General features: G+C 48.9%; 1 protein-coding gene across 19 annotated transcripts in view; it reads right to left on the bottom strand.

The window, feature by feature from the left end:
• The window catches only part of TBC1D22A (TBC1 domain family member 22A), a 508,739-nt gene that overhangs the window by 331,638 nt on the left and 149,824 nt on the right, over positions 1–27,277 (bottom strand). The window lies entirely within an intron of this gene.

Raw genomic sequence — 27,277 nt, 5'->3', positions numbered from 1 at the left:
AGTTTTTGTGTATCTAAACTTATCTAAACCCAGAAAAGGTACACTACAAGAAAACTATAGAAGACAAAAAACTGTACACCTGTATAGGTCAATTACAATGAATGGAGCCTGCAGGAATGGAAGCTCTTCTGCGTGAGTGAGTGGGTGGGTGAGTGGGTGTGTGGGTGACTCAGTGAGTCAGTGAGTGGGTGGGTCAGTCAGTGAGTCAGTGAGTGAGTGGTGAGTGTTAATGAGTGGTGAGTACTGAGTGTGGGTTTCAGCGGTGAGTGATAAGTGAGTGGTGAGTGAGTGGTAACTTGTTGAGTGGTGTGAGTGGTGTCAGTTAGGGAGGGAGTGGTGAGTGGGAGTGGTGAGTGGTCAGTGTGAGTGGCGTTAGTGAGTAGTGAGTGTGAGTAGTAAGTGCTGAGTGCCAGTGGTGAGTGGCAGTGGGAGTGTGGGTGAGTGGACAGTGTGACCATGGGAGAGTGGTGAGTGTGAGTGGTGTGAGTGGTCAGTGTGCTGAGTGGTGAGGGGTGAGTGGTGTCAGTGGTGAGTGTGAGTGGTGTGAGTGGTCAGTGTGCTGAGTGGTTTGAGTGGTGAGTGGTGAGGGGTGAGTGATGTCAGTGGTGAGTGTGAGTGGTGTGAATGCTGAGTGGTGAGTGGTGTCAGTGGTGAGTGGTGAGGGGTGAGTGGTGTCAGTGGTGAGTGTGAGTGGTGTGAATGCTGAGTGGTGAGTGGTGTCAGTGGTGAGTGGTGAGGGGTGAGTGGTGTCAGTGGTGAGTGTGAGTGGTGTGAATGCTGAGTGGTGAGTGGTGTCACTGGTGAGTGGTGAGGGGTGAGTGATGTCAGTGGTGAGTGTGAGTGGTGTGAATGCTGAGTGGTGAGTGGTGTCACTGGTGAGTGGTGAGGGGTGAGTGATGTCAGTGGTGAGTGTGAGTGGTGTGAGTGGTGTGAATGCTGAGTGGTGAGTGGTGTCAGTGGTGAGTGGTGAGTGGTGAGTGATGTCAGTGGTGAGTGTGAGTGGTGTGAATGCTGAGTGGTGGGTGGTGTCAGTGGTGAGTGGTGAGGGGTGAGTGATGTCAGTGGTGAGTGTGAGTGGTGTGAGTGGTGTGAATGCTGAGTGGTGGGTGGTGTCAGTGGTGAGTGGTGAGTGGTGAGTGGTGTCAGTGGTGAGTGTGAGTGGTGTGAATGCTGAGTGGTGAGTGGTTTGAGTGGTGAGTGGTGAGGGGTGAGTGATGTCAGTGGTGAGTGTGAGTGGTGTGAGTGGTGTGAATGCTGAGTGGTGAGTGGTGTCAGTGGTGAGTGGTGAGTGATGTCAGTGGTGAGTGTGAGTGGTGTGAATGCTGAGTGGTGAGTGGTGTCAGTGGTGAGTGTGAGTGGTGTGAATGCTGAGTGGTGAGTGGTTTGAGTGGTGAGTGGTGAGTGGTGAGTGATGTCAGTGGTGAGTGTGAGTGGTGTGAGTGGTGTGAATGCTGAGTGGTGAGTGGTGTCAGTGGTGAGTGGTGAGTGGTGAGTGATGTCAATGGTGAGTGTGAGTGGTGTGAGTGGTGTGAATGCTGAGGGGTGAGTGGTGTCAGTGGTGAGTGGTGAGTGGTGAGTGATGTCAGTGGTGAGTGTGAGTGGTGTGAGTGGTGTGAATGCTGAGTGGTGAGTAGTGTCAGTGGTGAGTGGTGAGTGGTGAGTGATGTCAGTGGTGAGTGTGAGTGGTGTGAGTGGTGTGAATGCTGAGTGGTGAGTGGTGTCAGTGGTGAGTGGTGAGTGGTGAGTGATGTCAGTGGTGAGTGTGAGTGGTGTGAGTGGTGTGAATGCTGAGTGGTGAGTGGTGTCAGTGGTGAGTGGTGAGTGGTGAGTGGTGTCAGTGGTGAGTGTGAGTGGTGTGAATGCTGAGTGGTGAGTGGTGTCAGTGGTGAGTGGTGAGTGGTGAGTGATGTCAGTGGTGAGTGTGAGTGGTGTGAATGCTGAGTGGTGAGTAGTGTCAGTGGTGAGTGGTGAGGGGTGAGTGGTGTCAGTGGTGTGAGTGGTGTGAATGCTGAGTGGTGAGTGGTGTCAGTGGTGAGTGTGAGTGGTGTGAATGCTGAGTGGTGAGTGGTGTCAGTGGTGAGTGGTGAGGGGTGAGTGGTGTCAGTGGTGAGTGTGAGTGGTGTGAATGCTGAGTGGTGAGTGGTTTGAGTGGTGAGTGGTGAGGGGTGAGTGATGTCAGTGGTGAGTGTGAGTGGTGTGAGTGGTGTGAATGCTGAGTGGTGAGTGGTGTCAGTGGTGAGTGGTGAGTGGTGAGTGATGTCAGTGGTGAGTGTGAGTGGTGTGAATGCTGAGTGGTGAGTGGTGTCAGTGGTGAGTGGTGAGTGGTGAGTGATGTCTGGTGAGTGTGAGTGGTGTGAATGCTGAGTGGTGAGTGGTGTCAGTGGTGAGTGTGAGTGGTGTGAATGCTGAGTGGTGAGTAGTGTCAGTGGTGAGTGGTGAGGGGTGAGTGGTGTCAGTGGTGAGTGTGAGTGGTGTGAATGCTGAGTGGTGAGTGGTGTCAGTGGTGAGTGTGAGTGGTGTGAATGCTGAGTGGTGAGTGGTGTCAGTGGTGAGTGGTGAGTGGTGAGTGATGTCAGTGGTGAGTGTGAGTGGTGTGAATGCTGAGTGGTGAGTAGTGTCAGTGGTGAGTGGTGAGGGGTGAGTGGTGTCAGTGGTGTGAGTGGTGTGAATGCTGAGTGGTGAGTGGTGTCAGTGGTGAGTGTGAGTGGTGTGAATGCTGAGTGGTGAGTGGTGTCAGTGGTGAGTGGTGAGGGGTGAGTGGTGTCAGTGGTGAGTGTGAGTGGTGTGAATGCTGAGTGGTGAGTGGTTTGAGTGGTGAGTGGTGAGGGGTGAGTGATGTCAGTGGTGAGTGTGAGTGGTGTGAGTGGTGTGAATGCTGAGTGGTGAGTGGTGTCAGTGGTGAGTGGTGAGTGGTGAGTGATGTCAGTGGTGAGTGTGAGTGGTGTGAATGCTGAGTGGTGAGTGGTGTCAGTGGTGAGTGGTGAGTGGTGAGTGATGTCTGGTGAGTGTGAGTGGTGTGAATGCTGAGTGGTGAGTGGTGTCAGTGGTGAGTGTGAGTGGTGTGAATGCTGAGTGGTGAGTAGTGTCAGTGGTGAGTGGTGAGGGGTGAGTGGTGTCAGTGGTGAGTGTGAGTGGTGTGAATGCTGAGTGGTGAGTGGTGTCAGTGGTGAGTGTGAGTGGTGTGAATGCTGAGTGGTGAGTGGTGTCAGTGGTGAGTGGTGAGGGGTGAGTGGTGTCAGTGGTGAGTGTGAGTGGTGTGAATGCTGAGTGGTGAGTGGTGTCAGTGGTGAGTGTGAGTGGTGTGAATGCTGAGTGGTGAGTGGTGTCAGTGGTGAGTGGTGAGGGGTGAGTGGTGTCAGTGGTGAGTGTGAGTGGTGTGAATGCTGAGTGGTGAGTGGTGTGAGTGGTGAGTGGTGAGGGGTAAGTGATGTCAGTGGTAAGTGTGAGTGGTATGAATGCTGAGTGGTGAGTGGTGTCAGTGGTGAATAAGTGGTGTGAGTGCTGAGTGGTGTTAGTCGTAAGTGGGAGTGGGAGTGGTGACTGGTGACTGTGAGTGGAGTGTGAGTGAGTAGTGTTACTGTGAGTCTGTGTGAGTGGTGGGTGTGTGAGGGGTGAGTGTGAGTGGTGTGTCATGAGTCACAAGTGCTGAGAATTGTGAGTCGTGAGGGAGTGTGAGTGGTGAGTTTGAGAAGAGTGTGTGGTGAGGGAGTGATGAGTGTGACTGGTATGAGTGGAGTGTGTCGTGAGTGGGTGTGAGCGGTAAGTGGAGTGTGTGAGTGGTGTGAGTGTTGAGTGGGTGTGAGTGGTGAGTGTGACGGGTGTGAGTGGGGTGAGTGGTGAGCACAAGTGGTGAGTGAGTGCTGAGTTTGGTGAGAATGGTGACTGGTGTGAAGAATGTGAGTGGTGAATGTGAGTCATAAGTGGGAGTGTGAGTGGTGAGAGGAATGTGGGTGAGTGGTGAGTGAACTGTGAGTGCTGTAAGTGGTGTGAGCAGTGAGTGGTGTGAGGTCAGTGGTGAGTGTGAGTGCTGAGTGGTATGTGTGACAAGAGTGGTGAGTGTGAGTGTTGTGTGAGTCGTGAGTGGGAGTGGTGAGCATAATGTGAGTGGTGTGTTGAGTGTGAGTGGTGTGTAAGTGGTGTGAGTGGTGAGTGTGAGTTAGAGGGGTTTGAGTGGTGAGGGTGAGTGGTGAGTGGTGCATTGGTGCGAGTGGTGAGTGGTGTGTCTTGAGTATGTGTGTGAGTGGCGTTGGAGAGAGTGGTGAGTGGTGTGTCAGTGCTGTGAGTGGTGAGTGGTAAGAGTGGCAAGAGTGGTGTAAGTGGTGTGTCAGTGGTGAGTGGAGTGGTGTGTGGTTTGAGTGGCGAGTGGTGTCTTAGTGGTGTGAGTGGTAAGTGCAGGTGAGTGATGTGAGTGGTGAGTGTTTACTGTCAGTGTGCATGGTGTGTGTGTGAGTAGTGAGTGATGAGTGTGAGTGGTGAGTGTGTGACTGGTGAGTGGCTTGAGTGGTGAGAGTGGTGTGAGTGGTAGGTATGAGAGGTGAGTGGTGTGAGTCGTGAGTGGTGTGGGTGAGTGGTGAGTGGTGTGGGTGAGTGGTGAGTGGCTGTGAGGCCTGGAACGTTACAGGACACTCCTGGAGGCTTTACACACGCTGCACACTTATTTGGACTATACTACGTTATTTTTCATTTCCTTCTTCAATAATTAACTTTAGCTTACTGTAAGTTTTTTTAATTTATAAGGTTTTTAATTTTTTAACTTGACTCTTAAAATACTTAGCTTAAAACTCAGACACATTGTACACTGTACCAAAATTATTTTTTCTTTAGATTCTTATTCTGTAAGCCTTTTTTCTATTTTTAATTTTTTTTACTTTTTACTTCTTCAACGTTTTTGTTAAATGCTAAGATATAAACACGCCCCTTAGCCTAGGCGTACACAGGGTCAGGATCATTGGTATCACTGTCTTCCACCTCCACACCTTGTCCCACCGGAAGGTCTTCAGGGGCAGCAGCACACAGGGAGCTGTCCTCTCTGATAACAATGCCTTCTTCTGGACCAGCCTGAGGATGTTTTACAGTCAACCTTTTTTTAACATAAGTATTGCATTCTAAAATAATGATTCTAATATAGTAAGCACTTGAACCAGAAACATGGTCATTTACCATCATGATCAAGTATTACAAACTGCCTTTCTTACACAGCCAGCAGTGCAGTGGGTTCGTTTACACCAGTATCACCACAAACACGTGGGTAACGTGTGGTACTAAGACATTACGCGATGGCCATGTCACCAGGCGAGAGGAATTCTCCAGCTCACACACACTTCTGCAGCATACGCCATCCAGTGCTGACAAAAATGTCAGTCTGTGGTGCACAGCTGTGTATTTACAACAGAATCGATGGGCCCATGTGGCAAGGTAGAATGTACTTTATTCTGTTTTTCAAAAATATGTAGATTTTCTCCCTGTTCTTTGAAGAACAGGATAAAAATGAGATATCAAACCTTATAGATAGTTTGAAATGTTCGAACAGGAAACTACAGTGGACAAGAGATTATGACTTTCTTCAAAACAAAAGCAAAGTACACAGCACCCCCGCAGCCAGAATAAAAGCCCTGCGACCCTTCACAGCAGACACAGAGAAGCCGAACATGGTGATGGAGAGATGACAACACTGAACTCAAGAATAGCTGTACACTTAGACCATCTGAAACGATTTTAAAACCGTTCCTAAGACTAACCTCATTTATTTTTGAGGAGTTCGCTTTTTCCTGAGTAGTTTTTACTTTGAGTGAAAAACGTGAAAACTGCTGCAGACTAAGTCCGTGCGGCTTGTGGAGAGCAGGGTGCACGCAGCCCGCTTGCCAGCTTGGGAAATACTCGACTAACTTTCTGCTCTACTGGGCCGTGTGGCCTCACAGAGCCAGGCTCCCGTTCACACTCGATTCTATTGTTCAGGTTGCCTTGCAGAGCCTGAGCAGCTAACTGACAGCCCTTGTCCAGAATCTGACAGAAAGATCCATAATTGCCATGAGCCTGTCTCACGCTCCGCTTGGCAGGCTGTCTGCCAAAATCGTTTGGTAACGGAGGTCATGGAAGGAGGACGGAGGGCCTGCCTGGGCACCAGGGCCCTGGTGGGGAAGGTTCACTAAAGAGAGATGCGACGTACTGTTTGGGGCGCTGCCTGTATATTCCGAGTTGCTTCAGGGAGGCTGTGCGGGGAGCTGAAAGGAGGGCATGAAGACCAGCAAGGGGCCTGGCCCCAGTGGGACGTGCCTGCTGTGCTGCCCTGAGCACACCGTCCAGCCACGCTGAGCCTCCCAGGCCTCCAGTGACCACAGCACAGAGGCTACACGTACCTACAGCCATCACAGGTGAAGGGACAACTCAAGGGAAGAACCACGGGTGCCAAGGTGACCTGCACGTGCCCGGCACCCTCTGGCACCTAATACATAGCAGCTATCTGCATGATGAATTCTCCACTAAGGTGGAACAGCACTTAGGATGAGGCACTCAGACCCTGGCATTAACTCAGACACTGATGAGGACAGAATAATCCAATGCTGATAGTGATCAAGTGACAGAAAAGAGTTGCATAAGCACAGTGCTTCAGAGTTCAGGGGACAGGAGGCCCAGGAGACAGGGTAACAAAAGCCACGAAGACACCAGCATCTCTGAGGAAAGGACTGGCACAGTAGGACAGGAAGTCTAACTGGTTCCAGCCCACAGAGGGCCCACAGCACAGCCTCAGACCCGCCCGGGGAAGTGCCGAGAGGATGGCCCACAGCACAGCCTCAGACCCGCCCGGGGAAGTGACCAATGAGAGGATGGCCCACGGCACAGCCTCAGCCCCGGGAAGTGCCGATGAGAGGATGGCCCACGGCACAGCCTCAGACCCGCCCGGGGAAGTGACCAGTGAGAGGATGGCCCACGGCACAGCCTCAGCCCGGGGAAGTGCCGATGAGAGGATGGCCCACGGCACAGCCTCAGACCCGCCCGGGGAAGTGACCGATGAGAGGATGACCCACGGCACAGCCTCAGACCCGCCCGGGGAAGTGACCAATGAGAGGATGGTGATGTCCAGTGGTGGAAGTGACGGATATGAAAATGGTGATGGCCAGTGAGCCAGGGAGGCCCCCTGGACAGGCGAAGGGTGAGCAGTCCCTATTTCACGTGAGCTGCTCACTCTCCAACACCGTAACACCAACACCCGTCACAACACCTGTCAGTGCAGGCAGACATTGCCCTGCACTGAACCGGAGGAAGCAGACTTAGAGTGGGCCCCTCCTGGAAGTGGGTGACGGTGACATGCCCCTGGCTAGAGCGTGGACACGCCTCGCCCTCAAGACTCTAATCACTACTGCTAAGGGACTGCAACGGCAGAGTCCTAAAAAAGATGAGTCTTCCCAAGAGTCGTGTAGACGGTTCGGGGGATGGTGAGAGACTCCTGTTCTCTCTGGAAGTGAAAAGAGCTGCAGTTTGCTGACAGCCGGCTGCACTAGTCTCCTTTTCCTAACGACCTTCTAAGACACTCCCTCCTCACACTGCACTGAGATTAGGCACTGAGAAAGGCTGAGTGCCCACGCGTCCCACACGGCCCAGAGCATCAAGGCTGAGAATCCAGCCCAGGTTTCCAGGATCCCCCCGAAGCCCAGTCCCTTCAGTTACACTTGAGAGTCTCCACTTTTGATAAACACGTAACTCTCGTGCCCTCTTTCCCTGTGACTTACAATTTTTTTTTTTTTTTTTTTTTTTTGAGACGGAGTTTCGCTCTTGTTACCCAGGCTGGAGTGCAATGGCGCAATCTCGGCTCACCGCAACCTCCGCCCCCTGGGTTCAGGCAATTCTCCTGCCTCAGCCTCCTGAGTAGCTGGGATTACAGGCACGCACCACCGTGCCCAGCTAATTTTTTGTAATTTCCAGTAGAGACGGGGTTTCACCATGTTGACCAGGATGGTCTCGATCTGTTGACCTCGTGATCCACCCGCCTCGGCCTCCCAAAGTGCTGGGATTACAGGCTTGAGCCACCGCGCCCGGCCCGACTTACAATTTTGAAGTAAAGTCGATTCCTTAGGTAGTTGCAAAGAGAAAATTTAATTTTGATCATGAAAACTACGTATCTTTACTTGGACCGTGAGAAATAAAAGTTTGCATATCAGGCAGATACGCAACTGAAGCTCTGCCTGGCAGCCGTGAGCACCATTCCCCGCTCTGCAAACTCACCCATTCGCTGGGTCAGAAAGCCTTGCCTCTGCCATTCTGAAAATAAAGATGGCAAGAAAAGCAAACAGAAAAAAACATAGAAAGGCACATATCACATATAAACTCCCATGTGCTGCAAAGTGGGAGTCCAGCTTTCTCAAGTGTAAAAAGCCTCAACGCTGGAGACCGCTTGGCCACACACCCTCAGCTCAGCCTGGCTCATTCCCACGCCCCTGTCCCCACCTCTGCTTCCTCTCACACTAAAGCTGTGCTTCCAAAGACCAGAAAATGAAACAGAACTGACCCTTCAGTTCTGCTGCTCACATTTCCCATGCTCAGGGGCCACGTGGTAGGCGGTCAACACCCACCCCAGGCAGCACAGATAGAGAACACGGGCACCTGAGTGCGGAGGCTGCCGGCCAGCGCCACCCTGGCACGGGGGTATGCCTGCCCCTGCAGAACCCCTCCCGTGGTCTCTCCCTGTCTCTGCCCTCAGGATTGAACAGCAACCCGGTGTGGAAGTGGCCAGAGGGGGCAGAGACTCAGGAGAGGAAGATGAACTTCCTCCCCCTCCCTCAGAAACTGCATGGTTTCTATCCCACTGGGTTGGCCAAGAGAGCCCCGTCTGACAGCAGAACTTTCACAAACCTCAGTTTGTCTCCATGGCTTTGAGTAATTCCAGGCCACGCTGAAAATCCTGGACAGGCAGCAACCTCCCCTTCTACTGAGGAAGGAAAGATACCACTTACCTAACGGGGAAGCCCTCCTGCACCCCCAGGAACTGACCCCACTTTGGCTGTCCTCTGCTCCCTGCTAGGAGCAGGCTGTGGTTTTGATCATGAGCAACTTTTGTTTCTTCGGAGAAGGTGCTCCTGAGAAGAATCACCCGCCAGAACTGCTGATGGATCCTGGCAGCTCAAAGATAGGAATGGAAGGCAGATGGGTGCTAGGCAGAAAATGTAAGCTTTCTGCAGGGAGAAAATGCAGGTAGCAAAAGACAACGGCAGCCGGAAGCTGCCTGCTCCCAGAACTTCCTCCCACACCGTACCGAAAAGCAAGGACAACGCGCAATGCACGGAAACCCTGTCCTCCCACACCGTACCGAAAAGCAAGGACAACGCGCAACGCCCTGAAACCCTGTCCTCCCACACCGTACCGAAAAGCAAGGACAACGCGCAACGCCCTGAAACCCTGTCCTCCCACACCGTACCGAAAAGCAAGGACAACGCGCAACGCCCTGAAACCCTGTCCTCCCACACCGTACCGAAAAGCAAGGACAACGCGCAATGCACGGAAACCCTGTCCTCCCACACCGTACCGAAAAGCAAGGACAACGCGCAATGCACGGAAACCCTGTCCTCCCACACCGTACCGAAAAGCAAGGACAACGTGCAATGCACCGAAACCCTGTCCTCCCACACCGTACCGAAAAGCAAGGACAATGCGCAACGCCCTGAAACCCTGTCCTCCCACACCGTACCGAAAAGCAAGGACAACGCGCAATGCACGGAAACCCTGTCCTCCCACACCGTACCGAAAAGCAAGGACAACGTGCAATGCACCGAAACCCTGTCCTCCCACACCGTACCGAAAAGCAAGGACAACGCGCAATGCACCAAAACCCTGTCCTCCCACACCGTACCGAAAAGCAAGGACAACGCGCAATGCACGGAAACCCTGTCCTCCCACACCGTACCGAAAAGCAAGGACAACGTGCAATGCACCGAAACCCTGTCCTCCCACACCGTACCGAAAAGCAAGGACAACGCGCAATGCACCAAAACCCTGTCCTCCCACACCGTACCGAAAAGCAAGGACAACGCGCAATGCACGGAAACCCTGTCCTCCCACACCGTACCGAAAAGCAAGGACAACGTGCAATGCACCGAAACCCTGTCCTCCCACACCGTACCGAAAAGCAAGGACAACGCGCAATGCACCAAAACCCTGTCCTCCCACACCGTACCGAAAAGCAAGGACAACGCGCAATGCACGGAAACCCTGTCCTCCCACACCGTACCGAAAAGCAAGGACAACGTGCAATGCACCGAAACCCTGTCCTCCCACACCGTACCGAAAAGCAAGGACAACGCGCAATGCACCAAAACCCTGTCCTCCCACACCGTACCGAAAAGCAAGGACAACGCGCAACGCCCTGAAACCCTGTCCTCCCACACCGTACCGAAAAGCAAGGACAACGCGCAATGCCCTGAAACCCTGTCCTCCCACACCGTACCGAAAAGCAAGGACAACGCGCAACGCCCTGAAACCCTGTCCTCCCACACCGTACCGAAAAGCAAGGACAACGTGCAATGCACCGAAACCCTGTCCTCCCACACCGTACCGAAAAGCAAGGACAACGTGCAATGCACCGAAACCCTGTCCTCCCACACCGTACCGAAAAGCAAGGACAACGCGCAATGCACGGAAACCCTGTCCTCCCACACCGTACCGAAAAGCAAGGACAACGCGCAACGCCCTGAAACCCTGTCCTCTTACACCGTACCGAAAAGCAAGGACAACGCGCAATGCACCAAAACCCTGTCCTCCCACACCGTACCGAAAAGCAAGGACAACGCGCAACGCCCTGAAACCCTGTCCTCCCACACCGTACCGAAAAGCAAGGACAACGCGCAATGCCCTGAAACCCTGTCCTCCCACACCGTACCGAAAAGCAAGGACAACGCGCAACGCACTGAAACCCTGTCCTCCCACACCGTACCGAAAAGCAAGGACAACGCGCAATGCACGGAAACCCTGTCCTCCCACACCGTACCGAAAAGCAAGGACAACGCGCAATGCCCTGAAACCCTGTCCTCCCACACCGTACCGAAAAGCAAGGACAACGCGCAACGCACTGAAACCCTGTCCTCCCACACCGTACCGAAAAGCAAGGACAACGCGCAATGCACGGAAACCCTGTCCTCCCACACCGTACCGAAAAGCAAGGACAACGCGCAACGCCCTGAAACCCTGTCCTCCCACACCGTACCGAAAAGCAAGGACAACGCGCAATGCACGGAAACCCTGTCCTCCCACACCGTACCGTAAAGCAAGGACAACGCGCAATGCACGGAAACCCTGTCCTCCCACACCGTACCGAAAAGCAAGGACAACGCGCAATGCACGGAAACCCTGTCCTCCCACACTGTACCGTAAAGCAAGGACAACGCGCAATGCACGGAAACCCTGTCCTCCCACACCGTACCGAAAAGCAAGGACAACGCGCAATGCACGGAAACCCTGTCCTCCCACACCGTACCGAAAAGCAAGGACAACGCGCAACGCCCTGAAACCCTGTCCTCCCACACCGTACCGAAAAGCAAGGACAACGCGCAATGCCCTGAAAGCCTGTCCTCCCACACCGTACCGAAAAGCAAGGACAACGCGCAATGCCCTGAAAGCCTGTCCTCCCACACCGTACCGAAAAGCAAGGACAACGCGCAATGCACGGAAACCCTGTCCTCCCACACTGTACCGTAAAGCAAGGACAACGCGCAATGCACGGAAACCCTGTCCTCCCACACTGTACCGTAAAGCAAGGACAACGCGCAATGCCCTGAAAGCCTGTCCTCCCACACCGTACCGAAAAGCAAGGACAACGCGCAATGCACCGAAACCCTGTCCTCGCAGAGGAACGCAACGCTGCCAATGAGGAGGAATCATTTCCCCTCTCCCCTCACCACCCACCCAGGGCTCCATGAGGGGCGGAAAACCACGGGAGGAGAAGACAACGGGAGGGGGCATGGGACAGGGTGTCAACTTCCCACTACCTTTCACAAGGCAAGCATGACATTTATTCCTAAACCTGAGGAAAACGGTACTCTACCAAAAACACCTCACACACCACTATCACTCACGGACACAACGCAAAAGCTGAGCAACAGATACTGTACACATGTGAACTAGTAAGAAATCAACAGCACATCTGAATTCTTGACAGCTCTTTCTCTGGCCTTTACTCTTTGGGGTGACAAGCTGGTGGAGAAAGCATGAGTGCTGGGGTCGGTGCGGCGGTCACGCCATGGTCTTGACAGGCAACCCGGGGTGTCGCCAGGGTGACAGGCACAGTGGCGTCGCCAGAGACCGTGAGGATGCCGAGTTGTAATGTAAGTATGTGCTTGGCACAGTGTCTGCCCAGTGGAGCCACTGCTAGTCACCGCCGTCTTCGCTCGCAGAGTCCTGCCCTGACCAGCACAGAACTCACGCCTCCTGTAAACGCACAGATGGTGGCACGCATGAGCCAGGAAAGAAACCTGGCAGCATCAGAATGAGCCACTTCTCCACAAGTCATCAATGAGTAAGCAGAGATTTGTTTTGCCCGGGTTGTAACACCGAATTGGAAATACAAAAAAAAAAAAAAAAAAATACCATCAGGATCTCGTAACTAAATGCCATTAATTTTGTAGGAAAATTAAAATAATGCAGAATGCGCAGCGGCAGCCAGGAATGGATAAAGAAAACGAAGGTCCGTCAGATCGGTCTTCACCATGGCTTTAAGGGGACTGAGAATCAGACCCAGGAAAGACGGTCCACGACATTTCTGAAACCTTAAGTAAAGTACAGGGCCAGGCATCTCTCTGTGAAGAAGAGGATCCAGTGTCTTCCAGACACTCCCCAAAGGCACAGCCCCCAAACCACAGGCACTCCCAGCGCGAAGCAGGCACCCTCTGCCGGCTGTAGCCTCCGTGGGTGAGTTCAGTCTTCAAAGTTTTCAAAGGAGCTGGTTTGAATCACCGAAGTTTCTGGATGTTAAAGTACGTGGCATTTCTATAGGAGGGTTAAAAGTGGGAGGATACCTCTCATGTATTTGTCTGGATGTTAAAGTACGTGGCATTTCTATAGGAGGGTTAAAAGTGGGAGGATACCTCTCATGTATTTGTCTGGATGTTAAAGTACGTGGCATTTCTATAGGAGGGTTAAAAGTGGGAGGATACCTCTCATGTATTTGGATGTTAAAGTACATGGTATTTCTATAGGAGGGTTAAAAGTGGGAGGATACCTCTCATGTATTTGTCTGGATGTTAAAGTACGTGGCATTTCTATAGGAGGGTTAAAAGTGGGAGGATACCTCTCATGTATTTGTCTGGATGTTAAAGTATGTGGCATTTCTATAGGAGGGTTAAAAGTGGGAGGATACCTCTCATGTATTTGTTTACTTCCTCCTAGAGCCAGAACCACTTCAACAATTACTGCGATTTTAAAACAGGAAATGAAGAGAAACTCATTTAAAAAAAATGAATTGGGAAAATCATGAAAATGCATTTCCGTGGAACAGAAACAGAACTTGTTCTCTGAAGGAAAAGGGCCACATGAACAACGATAAAAATCCCAACGTCTCAGCCTTGAGGACCAGATTCAGATGAATAAGAACTCAGCCGTGTTTCATTAGGAAACCAGGTACTGGAGAAAGGACTCCTTTAACTATCTGCTGCAACCACAAAAACCACATGACCGAGTAATTCCGTGGCAGGCTCTGAGGCGGTGACGCCTGGAAACAGCCTGGCAAATGTTATCCAGACCTAAAAATACTCACAGCCATTGATTCGGCGGTGCCTCTTCTAAGAATGCATCACAAGACTCGTCCAAAACACAATCAGGATTGGTTCACTGAGCCATCGCAGGCCACAGCAACAATAAAGAAGTCCAAACTACACAGTGTTTGGCGATAGAAAACTGACAATCGTGTCTCCTTACAACAGAATGATAAGCTTCGACTTTTTTCGAATTGTTCAACTGAGATAGAATTCACATGCCACATAACTGTTTGAAGTGGTTTTTCACACAGTCACCAAGTTGGGTAACCACCACTGCAATCTAATTTTACAACATTTTGCTCCCCTCCACAAGAAATTCTGTACCCATTAATGGCCAACCCCCGGCCCACACTGATTTCTCCACATCCCGCCCACAGTTGTTATTGTTATTCTTTCTGATAGCAGCCCTCTTTGTGGGTGCGAAGTGGTATCACACTGTGGTTTCTGATTTGTACTCCCTATTAACGATGTTGGCCATCTTTTCGTATATATATATATTGTTCATTTGTGTATTTTCTCAGGAGAAATATCTATACAAAAACTCAGCACTTTTTAAAATAAGTTTGTCTTAATATTGAACTGGATGAGTTCTCTGTACATACTAGATATGAGTTTCTTTTCAGATATGCGAACATTTTCTCCCATTTGCAAACATTTCTCCCATTCTGGGGAATGTTTTTTCATGTTCTTAAGGGTATTATTTATAACATGAAAGTTTTGGTTTTGGTGAAATCCAACTTATGTATCCTTTGTCCCTTTTGCTTTTGGTGTCATATCTCAGAACCATGGCCTAACCCAAGGTCATGAAGATGTATTCATGTTTTCCTTCAAGAGCTTTATGCTTTCAGTTCTTACATTTAGGCCATGAGTCACTTTCTTTTTTGAGTATGCAGAGAAGCAGGAGTGGAGCTTCATCTTTTTACATATCAATATCTAATAACTATCCCAGGACTACTGGCTGGAAAACACAAATTTCCTCACTGAATTTTCTCAGCATTTTTGTCAAAAATCAATTGACCATAAACATGAAGATTTATGTCTGGATTCTCAATTCTATTCTGGTGATCTACATGTCTGTCCACATGGCAGCATCAGTCTCAATTAACATAGTTTTGTAATAAATTCTGATACCAGAATGCATAATCTCTGCTCTTCTTTTTCAAGATGTTAAGGCTATTCTGGGTCCTCTGAATTCCCAAATGAATTTTAAGATGAGATCAACAAATTCTGCCAAGCCATTTAGGCTTTTCATAGGGATTGCACTGAATCTTTACATCAATTTGGGGGAAAATGCCACCTTAATAATATTAAGTTTTCCAATCCATGAACATGGGATGCCTTTCCATTTATTTAGATCTTCTTTATTTTGACAATAATTTGTCGTTTTCAGAGTGTGAATCTTGCACTTCTCTTGCTAAGTTTATGTCTAAGTATTTTATTCTTTCTGATGTCAACAGATTTTCCTAGTTCCATTTTTTAAATATTTCATTGCAAGTGCATAAACATGTAACTGATTTTTCTTATCTTGATCTTGTACCCTACAAACCTGAATTGGTTTATAAGCTTTCACAGTTTTCTAGTGGATTTCTTAGTTTTTTCTACATCCTGTCATCTATAAACAGAGAGAGTTTTATTTGTTTCCATTCTGGATGACGTTTGTTTCATTTTTATTTCTGCTTAACTGCCTTAGCTAGAACCTACACTAAAACAGAAGTGGAAAAGTAGACATCCATATCTTTCTTACTCCTGATCGTAGGTAGAAAACTAGGGTGATGTTAGTCATAGAATTTTCATGGAAGTCCTTTACTAAGAGGAAGTTCTCTTTTGTTCCTAGTTTGTTGAATGTTGGTGTTTCTTTTTTAACCATAAAAGCGTGCTGGATTTTGTCAAATGCTTTCTCTATATCAACTGAGATGATCATGTCCTTTATTCTGTTAACACAGCATGTTACACTGATTGATTTTCAAATGTTGAACCATCCCAGCATTCCTGAAATAAATTCTACTAAATGATGCCTAATCCTTTTACTGTGTTGCCAGATTCAGTTAGCTAGGATGTTGCTGAGGATTTTAAGTCCATCTTGATGAGGAACACTGTTCTATAGATTTGTTTCCTTGTTACATCTTCATCTCACTTTGGTCTCACAGTGATACTGGCCTGTGGGGTATCATTCTGCGGAATGAGGTGAAAAGTGTTCCCTCCTCTTCTGTTTTTGGGAATAGTCTATGAAATAGTGTTAATTCTTTGTTAAACATTTGATAAAATTCACCAGCAAACTCGTCCTATGATTGATTAAAATTAATTAATTTTACATTGTTAATAATTAAATCTCAGAGAGAGATTTACTTTATGGAATTGGCTCTCACAATTGTAGGGATTGGCAGAAATCTGTAGGGTAGACCAGCAGGCTAGAAACTCAGTCAGGATTCCCCATGATGCCTTCTTGAGACAAATTTTTACTTCTTCAAGAAACTTCAGTCTTCCCCCTCATGGCCTTCAACTGATTAGGTAAGGAGGCTCACTTACACTGTGGAGGATAATCTGCTTTACTCAAAGTCCACCGATTTAAATGTTAATCACATGTAAAATACAGCCAGACTGCAGCTACAAACAGACTGCTGTTTGACCAAACAAGAGGGCACCATAGTCCAGCCAACCTGGCACAAAATTAACCATCACGGTCAGTTTTGGCAATCTGCGTCCTCCCAGGAGTCTGTTTCATATACATGCCTAGTTTACAGAGGTGCTCAGTGTTCCTTTAATGCTGTATATTTCTTAAATTACCCGTGAATTTAGTAACTTGAGTTCTGTCTCTCGTCAGTCTAGCTACAAGTTTGTCAATTTTGTTCATATTCTCAAAGAACCAACTTTGATTTTGTGTATTATTCTATTCTGTTTCACTTATTTCTGTCCCAGTCTTATTTTCTCCTTTTGGTGTGTTTTGGCTTTGCTTTGCACCTCTTTTTCTAAGTTTCTGAAACAGGAAAGTTAATGATTTGAGATTTTTTCATTACAGTCCGTTACAACCGTAAATTTCCTCGGAGCTTTAACTGCGTCCTGTAAGTGCTGATCTATTAGGTTTTCACCTTCTTCACCTCCCAACATTCTCTGATTTCCCTTACGATTCCTTCTTTGACCCACTGGTTATTTAGCGTATGTTCTAAAATGTCTACATATTTGTCATTTTCTTCCAGTTTCCCTCTGTTACTGGTTTCTAACTTAATGCCACTGTGGTCAAAGAACACACTTGGTATCAACTCCATCTTTTCAACTGATGGCCTGGCAGATGGTCTATTCTAGAGGCCGCTCCACAAGCCCCACGTGTGTCCTGCTGCTGTTTGGTGCAGTGTTCTGTGGATATCTACTAGATCGAGCTGGTTTTCTGCGTTGTTTATTCTTCTAGTTTCTGGCCTATTTGCCTAGTTTTTCTAACCGTTATTGAAAGCAGTATGCTGCTACTTTTAAACAACGCATTTTTTTAAATGTTTAGTGACACTGGAAAAATGCTTAGATACCAAGCAAAGGGCAACAGTGAAATCTGCATGCATAATATAATATTATATAATACCCACTATGAAAAAGAGTCTATAGACTAAAAGGCCAGAAAAAAATTAGCTAAACATTCAAGTGACAGCTTCTGGGATGATAAAGCCACACTGTAATTAAATTTCCCAATTTTTCAAACAGTAAATCCATTACCCTAATTATTTCCAAAAGGTTTTTAACTAGAAAATATGAATCCATATGACTCGTGGGCAATACAAAGATGTGGCACCTGTACTGTCACTTCAGGGCTGCAAAGCCAGCCACCGCCCCTTTCCTGTCCCACCCACCAGCCACCGCCCCTTTCCTGTCCCACCCACCAGCCACCGCCCCTTTCCTGTCCCACCCACCAGCCACCGCCCCTTTCCTGTCCCACCCACCAGCCACCGCCCTCTTCCTGTCCCACCCACCAGCCACCACCCCTTTCCTGTCCCACCCACCAGCCACCACCCCCTTTCCTGTCTCACCCACCAGCAACCCCAGGGAGCGCTCTGCTTGTCTCACAGAACTACCACAGACAATGTGCTGCACTCAGATGCTTTGGTTTTTACCGTTCAGCGTTTCTGAGATAAACTGTGGAGACACAAGCACCTGAGCTATGAGGAACACTCGAGGAAGTCAGGCAAAGGATGCATTTGGCAGTAGCCTCGGTTCAGACAATGCAGAAAAACGAGGTAGAGTGAAGTGAAATTTAAATGCAAACAAAGCAAATCATTCTCGAGCTGCAACTTATCAATGAGAAACCAGCACCAATCGTTCTTGCCCTCGCTGTCACTGGAAGCCCTATTAATACTCTGATAATGGAAATAGGAAAAGAATGACGGAGCTGCTAGAATCCAGCCTTGAGCATGTTCTCCGCATTATTTCTCTCATGGTTGCCCTGGCTGCAGGGATTTTACCTGCCACCCCGACGGTATGCTAATCACAACTCGAGCAGGCCTCCATGTCCAGGAGCCATATGTTAGAATGTCCTCTCCGGGCAAAACTACAAGCTTAAGAACGATCTATGCCTCAGGAATCTTACAAACAATAATATAAAAATCAATATTCTTTGTGTGTGTGTGTGTGTCTGTGAGATGGAGTTTCCCTCTTGTTGGCCAGGCTGGAGTGCAATGGCACAATCTTGGCTCACTGCAACCACCGCCTCCTGAGTTTAAGCAATTCTCCTGCCTCAGCCTCCTGAGTAGCTGGGATTACAGGTATGTGCCACCACGCCTGGCTGATTCTTGTATTTTTAGTACAGATGGTGTTTCTCCATGTTGGTCAGGCTGATCTCGAACTCCTGATCTCAGGTGATCCACCCGCCTCAGCCTCCCAAAGTGCTGAGATTACAAGCATGAGCCACCGTACAATAAATATTCTTAATGTTCTTCAGTAAATGCACTGTTTGTTCCAATCCCGCAGCACAATTGCTTTCAAGAGTAACTTAAGAGAAAATGACGTAAAGAAAGCAAGTCAATGAGATACTAAACGTACTGATGGTGGGGATCCACTGTAAAATAATCTTCACCTTCCAAAATGCAGTGCTATGGCTCCCGTGCGGCACAACCGACATCCGGTCACTCCGAGTTACCAGTCCAAGGTACTCGGTCAAGGTTGTTTCCACATGTAAGTAGCACAGAGGCATCGAAGATGGGGAGCGGGGCAAACACTTCTTTGTTTCTTGCTATGCCAAAAATATTTAAACTAAAACACAATTTTCTGCTTAAATTGTGGAATTCACGGTGATAGAATAACACTCCTTAATTCAAGATCAAATTTAACAAACTTAAAAGGAGTATGACAGCTGCTGCTTGAGAAGTACAGGCTTTACTTAAAAATTACACCACGCCTAAAGGAAAGAAAAACTCACAATTTCAACAGCGGTGGATGGTTTCACAAATTATGCTACAGGATCTCAATAGAGTATTACGTACAGAAGGTAGACATGATTTTTATAAAGATGTCTCGATACAGGGAAAAGCTTTGTAAGGTTAAATGGGGAAAAACACGAAATAAAATGTCATAGATAATACGCACTTGACAATGTAAATACAACACACAAAAATGAAGACCTGGAAGAAATACAGGAAACAGTGGCAGGCGCCGCCTGGTGGCCACACACAGGACGGCACCCGAGTGAGCGCTGAGCGGGCAAGTGCCTGGGACCCTGGCGCAAAGGACGGGCTGGAACCACAGCTCAGGCTCCAGGACGGATGAGTCCTCTTTCCCCCAGCGCAGACCTAGACACTGGGACCCGAGCAGCCCAGAGAAGAGACCCAGGCTGGCTCAGAGGCCCAGTCCCGGGTCAGGTAAGAGGTGGGGAAGGGCACAGACCCACAGTGCTTGCCACTCAGAGGTGATACCACGGTGCCACCCCCAAGGAACTGAAGTAGAGTGCAGACTCTCCACATGCAGATGACCACGGGTCTCTTGGGGGCAGAGAAAGCAGGGAGACCCTTCTCCAGCCCTCCCAGTGTGGCTGTGTGGGGAGAACGAATCTTCATCAAAGGGGAGGCTGCACATGAGGAGGCAGGCTTCGATAAGTCTTCTCAACAGGGGGATGACCAAGTATTTCACCTGCTCCTTCATATCTCACCTACGCTTTCCACCAGCTCCGCTGTTCCTACTAACAGTATTTAAAAGCCATGTTTTTACATTACTCTGTAACACTGAAGGAACATACTTCAAAATAGTAAGAGGCAACAGTCCACAGCACACTGAATGCGCAAAGGCAGGAAGCATCCCCCTGAGAACCGGAACAAGACAAGGATGCCCACTCTCAGAACTCCTGTTCCACACAGCACTGAAGCCCTTGCCAAAGCAATCCGGCAGGAGAAGCAAATAAAAGGCAGCCGACAGGAAGAGGAGGAAATCAAACTGTTTGCCGTCAATATGATTCGATGCCTAAAACACCCCATGGTCTCTGCCAAAAAGCTCCTAGATCTGATAGATCCAGCAAAGTTTTAGAATACAAAAATCTATGTACAAAAAGCAGTAGCATTTCTATACACCAACAATGTCCAAAATCCCATTACAACGGCCACAAAACTAATAAACTACCTAGGAATACAGCTAACCAGGGACATATGAGATCTCTACAACGAGAATTACAAAACACTGCTCAAAGAAACCAGAGAGGAACATACAAATGGAAAACCATCCTATGCTGATGGATAGGAAGAATCACCATTGTTAAAATGAACACACTGCCCAAAGCAATTTACAAGCTCAGTGCTATTCCTATATTCCTATTAAACTACCAATAAATGACATTTTTTTGCAGAATTAGAAAAAAACTATTTTAACATCCACATGGAACCAAAAAGGAGTCTGACTAGCCAAAGCAATCCTAAGCAAAAAGAATAAAGCTGGAGATATCACAATATTCAGACTTGTAAATATACTTGTGGGCATACTTGAAACTATACTTCAAGGCTACAGAAGCAAAAACAGCATGGCACCAGTACAAAAACAGACACAGAGGCCAGTGGAACAGAACAGAGAACCCAACACACATTTACAGCCATCTGATCTTTTACAAAGTCAACAGAAACACGCAATGGAGAAAGGACTTCCTATTCAATAAATGGTGCTGGGGTAACTGGTCAGCCATACACTGAAGACTGACACTAGACCCCTTGGTTACACCAAAATCAACTCAAGATAGACTAAAGACTTAGATAAGAAACCTAAAACTGTATACACCCTGGAAGATAAAATAAAGAAATACCACTCTGGACACAGACCCTGGCAAAGATTTCATGACCAAGATGCCAAAAAAAATTGCAACAAAAACAGAAATTAACAAATGGGACTTAGTTACACTAAAGAGCTTCTGCATGGCAAAAAAAAAAAAAAACAAAAACTATCAACAGAGTAAATGTACAACCTACAGGAGAAAACACTGCAAATGATGCACCCAGCAAAGGTCTGTATCCAGAATCCATGAGGAACTTAATGAGCAAAACACAACCCATTAAAAAGTCGGCAGGCGACAGAGACACCTTTCAAAAAGAAGACATGTATGAGGCCAACACACATATGAAAGCTGTTCCACCTCACTCATCATCAGAGAAATGCAAATCAAAGCCACAATGAGATGCCATCACACGCCAGTCAGAAAGACTATTATTAAAATGTCAAAAAGTAACAGATGATGGTGAGGTTGCATACAAAGGAAACGCTTACACACTGCGAGTGAGAATGTAGACAGATAAGCCACTGTGGAGAGCACTTTGGCGATCTCTCTGAGAACTAAAAACAGAACCACTGTTCAACCCAGCAATCCCATTATTGGGGATGTACCCAAAGGAATACCAACTGTCCTGCCATAAGGAAATACACATGTGTATGTTCATCACAGCGCCATTTATAATAGCAAAAATATGAAACCAACCTGAATGCCCAGCAATGGTGGACTGGGTAAAGAAAATGTGGTACATACACACCATGGAATACTATTCAGCTATAAAAAAGAATGAAGGTCATGTCCCTTGTGGCGACATGGAGATAGAGGCCATTATCCTAGAAGAACCAGTGCAGGCGCAGAAAACCAGATACCGCATAGTCTCACTTGTAAGTGGGAGCCAAAAACGGAGTACACACGGACACCAAGGAGCAATAGACACCAGGGCCTGGCTGAGAGTGAAGAGCAGGAGGAGGGTAAGAATCAAAAAACTACCCATCAGGTATTATATTCATTACCTGAGGAACTAAATAACCTGTACACCACACCCCTGTGGCTCACAATTTACCTATATGAAAACCTGTACATGTACCCTTGAACCTAAAATAAAAGTTAAAATAAATTGATTAATTAATAACATACTGGTCGGGCATGGTGGCTCGTGCCTGAAATCCCAGCACTTTGGGAGGCCGAGGTGGGCAGATCACTGAAGGTCAGGAGTTCGAAACCAGCATGGCCAACATGGTGAAACCCCATCTCTACTAAAAATACAAAATTAGCCGGGCGTGGTGGTAGGCGCCGATAATCCCAGCTACCTGGGAGGCTGACGCAGGAGAGCAGCTTGAACCCGGGAGGCGGAGGCTGAAGTAAGCCAAGATAAACATAATGTTAACTTCAAAAAATACGTATATATTGTTTTGATGTTTAAACAAATATGAATAACTAGGCGACAGAGGGAGACTGTGTCTCCCTCTAAGGAGCGAAGTGCTCCATAGACACAAAACTTTCTGTAGGGATCCAATTCAACAGAGCTTCTCCCACCTACTGAGCTTCTCTCACAAAGCATGACACGCACGTGAGACACAGTCCCCAGATTCGAGGAGCAGTGAATCTACGTGAAAGAAGCACAACAGGAAAAAGGAAAACAGAGCACCCACCAGGAACGAAGCGGAATCACAGTCTCCAAGTTTCAGGGAATATATGGAAACTTTACCTTTACACGTTTCCCTCCTAAAAAGTTAAGGTGTAATTGTCATAGGACATGACCAAACAATTATTAGAATAATGAGAGAATACCCAGCTTTAAGCCAGGCACAGTGGCTCATTCCTGTAATCTCAGCACTTCGGGAGGCCAAGGAAGAATTCCTCGAGTCCAGGAGTTTGAGACCAGCCAGGGCAATACAGCAAGACCCTGCTTCTACAAAAAATAAAAAATTAGCCAGGCGTGGTGGTGCACGCCTGCAGTCCCAGCTACTTAGGAGGCTGAGGTGGGAGCATCACTTCAACCTGGGAGGTTGCGGCTGCCATGAGCCATGATCACACCACCGCACTTGGCCTGGTGACAGAGCAAGACTGTCCCTCTCCTTCATTCATTCATGCATTCATACACACACATATACCTACCTAACACTCAGCTTTAAGCCTGGAAGAAAACAACAGCGTGTGCATCCATTGTAAGAAACCGGCACATACAGGTTGCCTCTTACAACAGGGAATTTGGCAGCGGGCATGACGGCTGTCAACACTGCAGGTGTGCTGGGCTGCGGGGAAACCAGCAGCACCCAGGAATTCATTCCTTTATCTTTGCGAATAATGATTTCTGTAGTCGGCATCCCCTCTCCTCAGAGTTTTTCTCACAGTTTGAGAGTAAGAGGCAGAACTCGGTCTCTTTAAATTAATATGAGGTTCACTCAAGTCTACCCAAAAAGAGAGTGAAAGATAATGACAAATGTTGACCAGGATATGGACAAACTCACGCAGGAAGAGGAAACGAAGCTCCGCGCACACTGCTGCGGGCGTGGAAAAGGAGCCACCGCATGGGAAAACAGTCCGGCAGATAGTTAAACACAGAGTTACACGGGACCCGGCAATTCTACTCCCCGTCATAAACCACGAGAAATGGAAACACACATCTACGTGAAAACTTGTACATGAATATTCATCGCAATGGGATTCCTGTTAGTCAAAAGCTTAGTCAAAAATGGAAACAACGTTAGTCGAAAAACTGAAACACCTGAAACGTCCAGGAGCGGCTGAGTGGAGAAACACGTGTGGCGTCCCCACCACGGGCAGTTCTCCGGCTACAGGAAGGAATGAGGACTGATTCACGTGCGGCGTCCCCACCACGGGCCCTTCTCTGGCTACAGGAAGGAATGAGGACTGATTCACGTGCGGCGTCCCCATCACGGGCCCTTCTCTGGCTACAGGAAGGAATGAGGACTGATTCACGTGCGGCGTCCCCACCACAGGCCCTTCTCCGGCTACAGGAAGGAATGAGGACTGATTCACGTGCGGCGTCCCCACCACGGGCCCTTCTCGGGTTACAGGAAGGAATGAGGACTCATTCACGCTGCACGGAGAGCCTTGAAAGCATGATGCCAAGTGGAAGGGCCTGGCTACTCAGGAGTGGCCACTTCCCACCTGGAACATCACAGGCACCACTGCCGCGCTCCATTTCCCTCCTGCCGTGGAACCAGCGGGGGCATACGGCAGGCCAGGAGCTGTGGATCCTGAGGGGCCCTGGACACATGGCAAACGCACGTCCCCAGAAAGAGCCCAGCTCCCACTCAGGCCTCACAGATCTGTCCGCTGTTGCCCAAAAGCCCCTGAAGAAATCCCACACCCAGGGGATTTCTTACACCTTCGATTAACTAGGATTCTGTCCTGTACTTCAAAAAAAAAAAGAATCCAAGCAGCAACGCAAGCTCGCCGCCAGAAGCAGGCCAGCGGCAGCTCTCAGGAGGCAGCGCACACCCGGGCTAGCGCCACAGGCAGGAGGCCCAAGGACTGGCAGGTGCTCAGGCATCAAAACCAGACTCCCACTGCCAGGGTCTAACCTCTGAAGAACAGTCCACTTGAAGGGCTTCACTAAGCAGAGTGTCGGAGGTATTCTGGCCTGGTGACCAAGCAAACCAAGAGTTCAGCAAACCAGAACAGCCACTCTGAAGGGCACCCGTGCCTCTGCCGGGGCTGGAGGCTGCGGGTCCCCGGTCTGTGAGCTTCCCAAGAAACTCTCCAATCTCATCCACGCAGCTGCCAGACGGAATGTTCAAAGACAAAAAGCTAAGCTCAGTGGCTGGGGGTTGTGCATGCCCCGGGACTCCACCCCAAGCTTCTCAGCACCGAGGCCCAGGCGGCCCCGCCCTTCCTCCCAGTGCAACCACTTGTCACTGCGCCTTGGATTCCAGGCTGGCCCTCCTGCTGCCTTCTCTGAACGCCTGGCCTCAACCTGGCTCCCCCTCATCCCATGAGATATGGCTAAAATGTCACTTCATCCTGGAAGCCTCCTCTGACCCCTAAACCGGACAGGTACTCACAGCAGCCCATGCTTCCTCTTGATAATGTGAATGCTAATTACTTTAATTAAGACTTTAAATTACTCATCTACAATCTGTCTCCTGTGCTATTAACCACAGGCTCCAAGAGGGCAGGGATCAGGCTTTCCTTGGTCTGTTGCCCGGCTCCCACAGCACAGGGCCAGGAGATGCTCTGTCAACACTCGCTGAATTGAACTGAAGTCACCTCCCAACCCAGCACCAGGGCAGGTGCTCCATGAAGGGCTGTGTGAATGACAAAACTGTAGCCCTAGGGAAGCTCGACAGCGCCCCATGCAAGTTAAACGTGTCTTTACAGCATAATGAAATGGATTTGTAATACACTATGTTGTAAACGCTTCTTTACAACAAAGTAAAATGGACTTGGACTATACTAATGGACATTCCCCAAACAGGAAGCAAGATCTAGAAAGGACTACAAATGCCACATGTGAAATCACAACCACACGTGAAATCCAAGACCAAACATTTTTCTAGGTCCGCTTTCTAGGTCTGTCGGTTATTCTCAACTGACAGGATAAATGGTACATTTTTACACAGATGTTCGGAAGGGACACTGTACACCCACAATGTGTAGTTGTGTTCTGATGTGTGCATGTGTGTGCACGTGTGTGTGATGGGGATACGCGTGTGCACGTGTGTGATGGGGATGCGCGTGTACACGTGTGATGGGGATACGTCTGCGTGTGCGTGTGTGATGGGGATGCGCGTGTGTGCGTGTGCGTGATGGGAATGCGCGTGTGTGATGGGGATGCACGTGTGCAAGTGTGTGTGATGGGGATGCGCGTGTGCACGTGTGTGATGGGGATGCGCGTGTGCACCTGTGTGATGGGGATGCGCGTGTGCACCTGTATGATGGGGGTGCGCGTGTGCACGTGTGTGATGGGGATGCGTGTGTGCACGTGTGTGATGGGGATGCACGTGTGCGCGTGTGATGGGGATGCACGTGTGCGTGATGGGGATGCGCGTGTGCAAGTGTGTGTGATGGGGATGCGCGTGTGCACGTGTGTGATGGGGATGTGCGTGTGCACGTGTGATGGGGATGCGCGTGTGCACGTGTATGATGGGGATGCGCGTGTGCACGTGTGTGATGGGGATGTGCGTGTGCACGTGTGATGGGGATGCGCGTGTGCACGTGTATGATGGGGGTGCGCGTGTGCACGTGTGTGATGGGGATGCGTGTGTGCACGTGTGTGATGGGGATGCGCGTGTGCGTGATGGGAATGCGCGTGTGCACGTGTGTGATGGGGATGGGCGTGTGCACGTGTATGATGGAGGTGCACGTGTGCACGTGTGTGATGGGGATGCGCATGTGCGCGTGTGATGGGGATGCACGTGTGCACGTGTGATGGGGATGCACATGTGCGCGTGTGATGGGGATGTGCGTGTGCGTGATGGGAATGCGCATGTGCGCGTGTGATGGGGATGCACGTGTGCGCGTGTGATGGAGATGCGGGAAGGCAAGGAGAGTGTCCCTGAGCTCATCTGAAAACGCCACTTACAGGACACAAATTCCATTTTCTCGTCTCTGCTGGACAATTAAGATCGTGGTCACGCCCCTTCGTCCTGTCTTGCCGATAATCGGGCAAATGCATTAAGAATCACTTGGGTCTTACAAGAGAAGTTGGTGGTAAAGTAGTTAAGACAAACATTTGCCACATTAATTAAATGGTCTATTTAACATGGAATATCAATTCTCTAATCACATCTCAGCTGAACTCCCCCTTTCAATTAACAGCGCTGACGTCTACTGACAGAGGTCCTACTGTTCTAGGATCATTAAGAGCATTTTCATTATCTGTCAAATGAGGGGTGAGAGGCAGAAAAGCAAGCACCCTCAGGAGCGGCCTCTCTGCTTAAGAGATGATTAGGGAGTGAGCAGCAACAGCTCTCAGTTGCTTAGCAATGAGGCACCCTCCTCTGAAATCATAAATGGGGACAAAGTATGACAGGGCTTGCAGTGAAATTCGGTTCATGGCTATGTCCCCAACCTCGGAGGATAATCTGTCCTTTGGTAAAGCTCATCTCTCCAGGTTACAGCAAGGGTGTGACTCTGAAGCCAACCACAAACTGCAAAGGCTAAAACTGCATGTCATGAAAACGGGCAAGCAGCAGGTCCGGAAGGCTTGCAGGACACCAAACCGGTTTAGAGTCAAATGCGGCAACAAAACAGGCAAGTCCCGCTCTCCTGTGTTTTATTCACAGATGAATTAAAAAGCAGAGCCTCACTTTATCATCAGGGGTTTTAAGTTAAAACACATTCTAAGCAGATTCAG

This window comes from Callithrix jacchus, chromosome 1 (genome assembly GCF_049354715.1).
Source record: "Callithrix jacchus isolate 240 chromosome 1, calJac240_pri, whole genome shotgun sequence".
Lineage (NCBI taxonomy): Eukaryota > Metazoa > Chordata > Mammalia > Primates > Cebidae > Callithrix > Callithrix jacchus.
The sequence above is the reverse complement of the archived record's forward strand: the minus strand, read 5'-3'. Positions and strand labels throughout refer to the sequence as shown.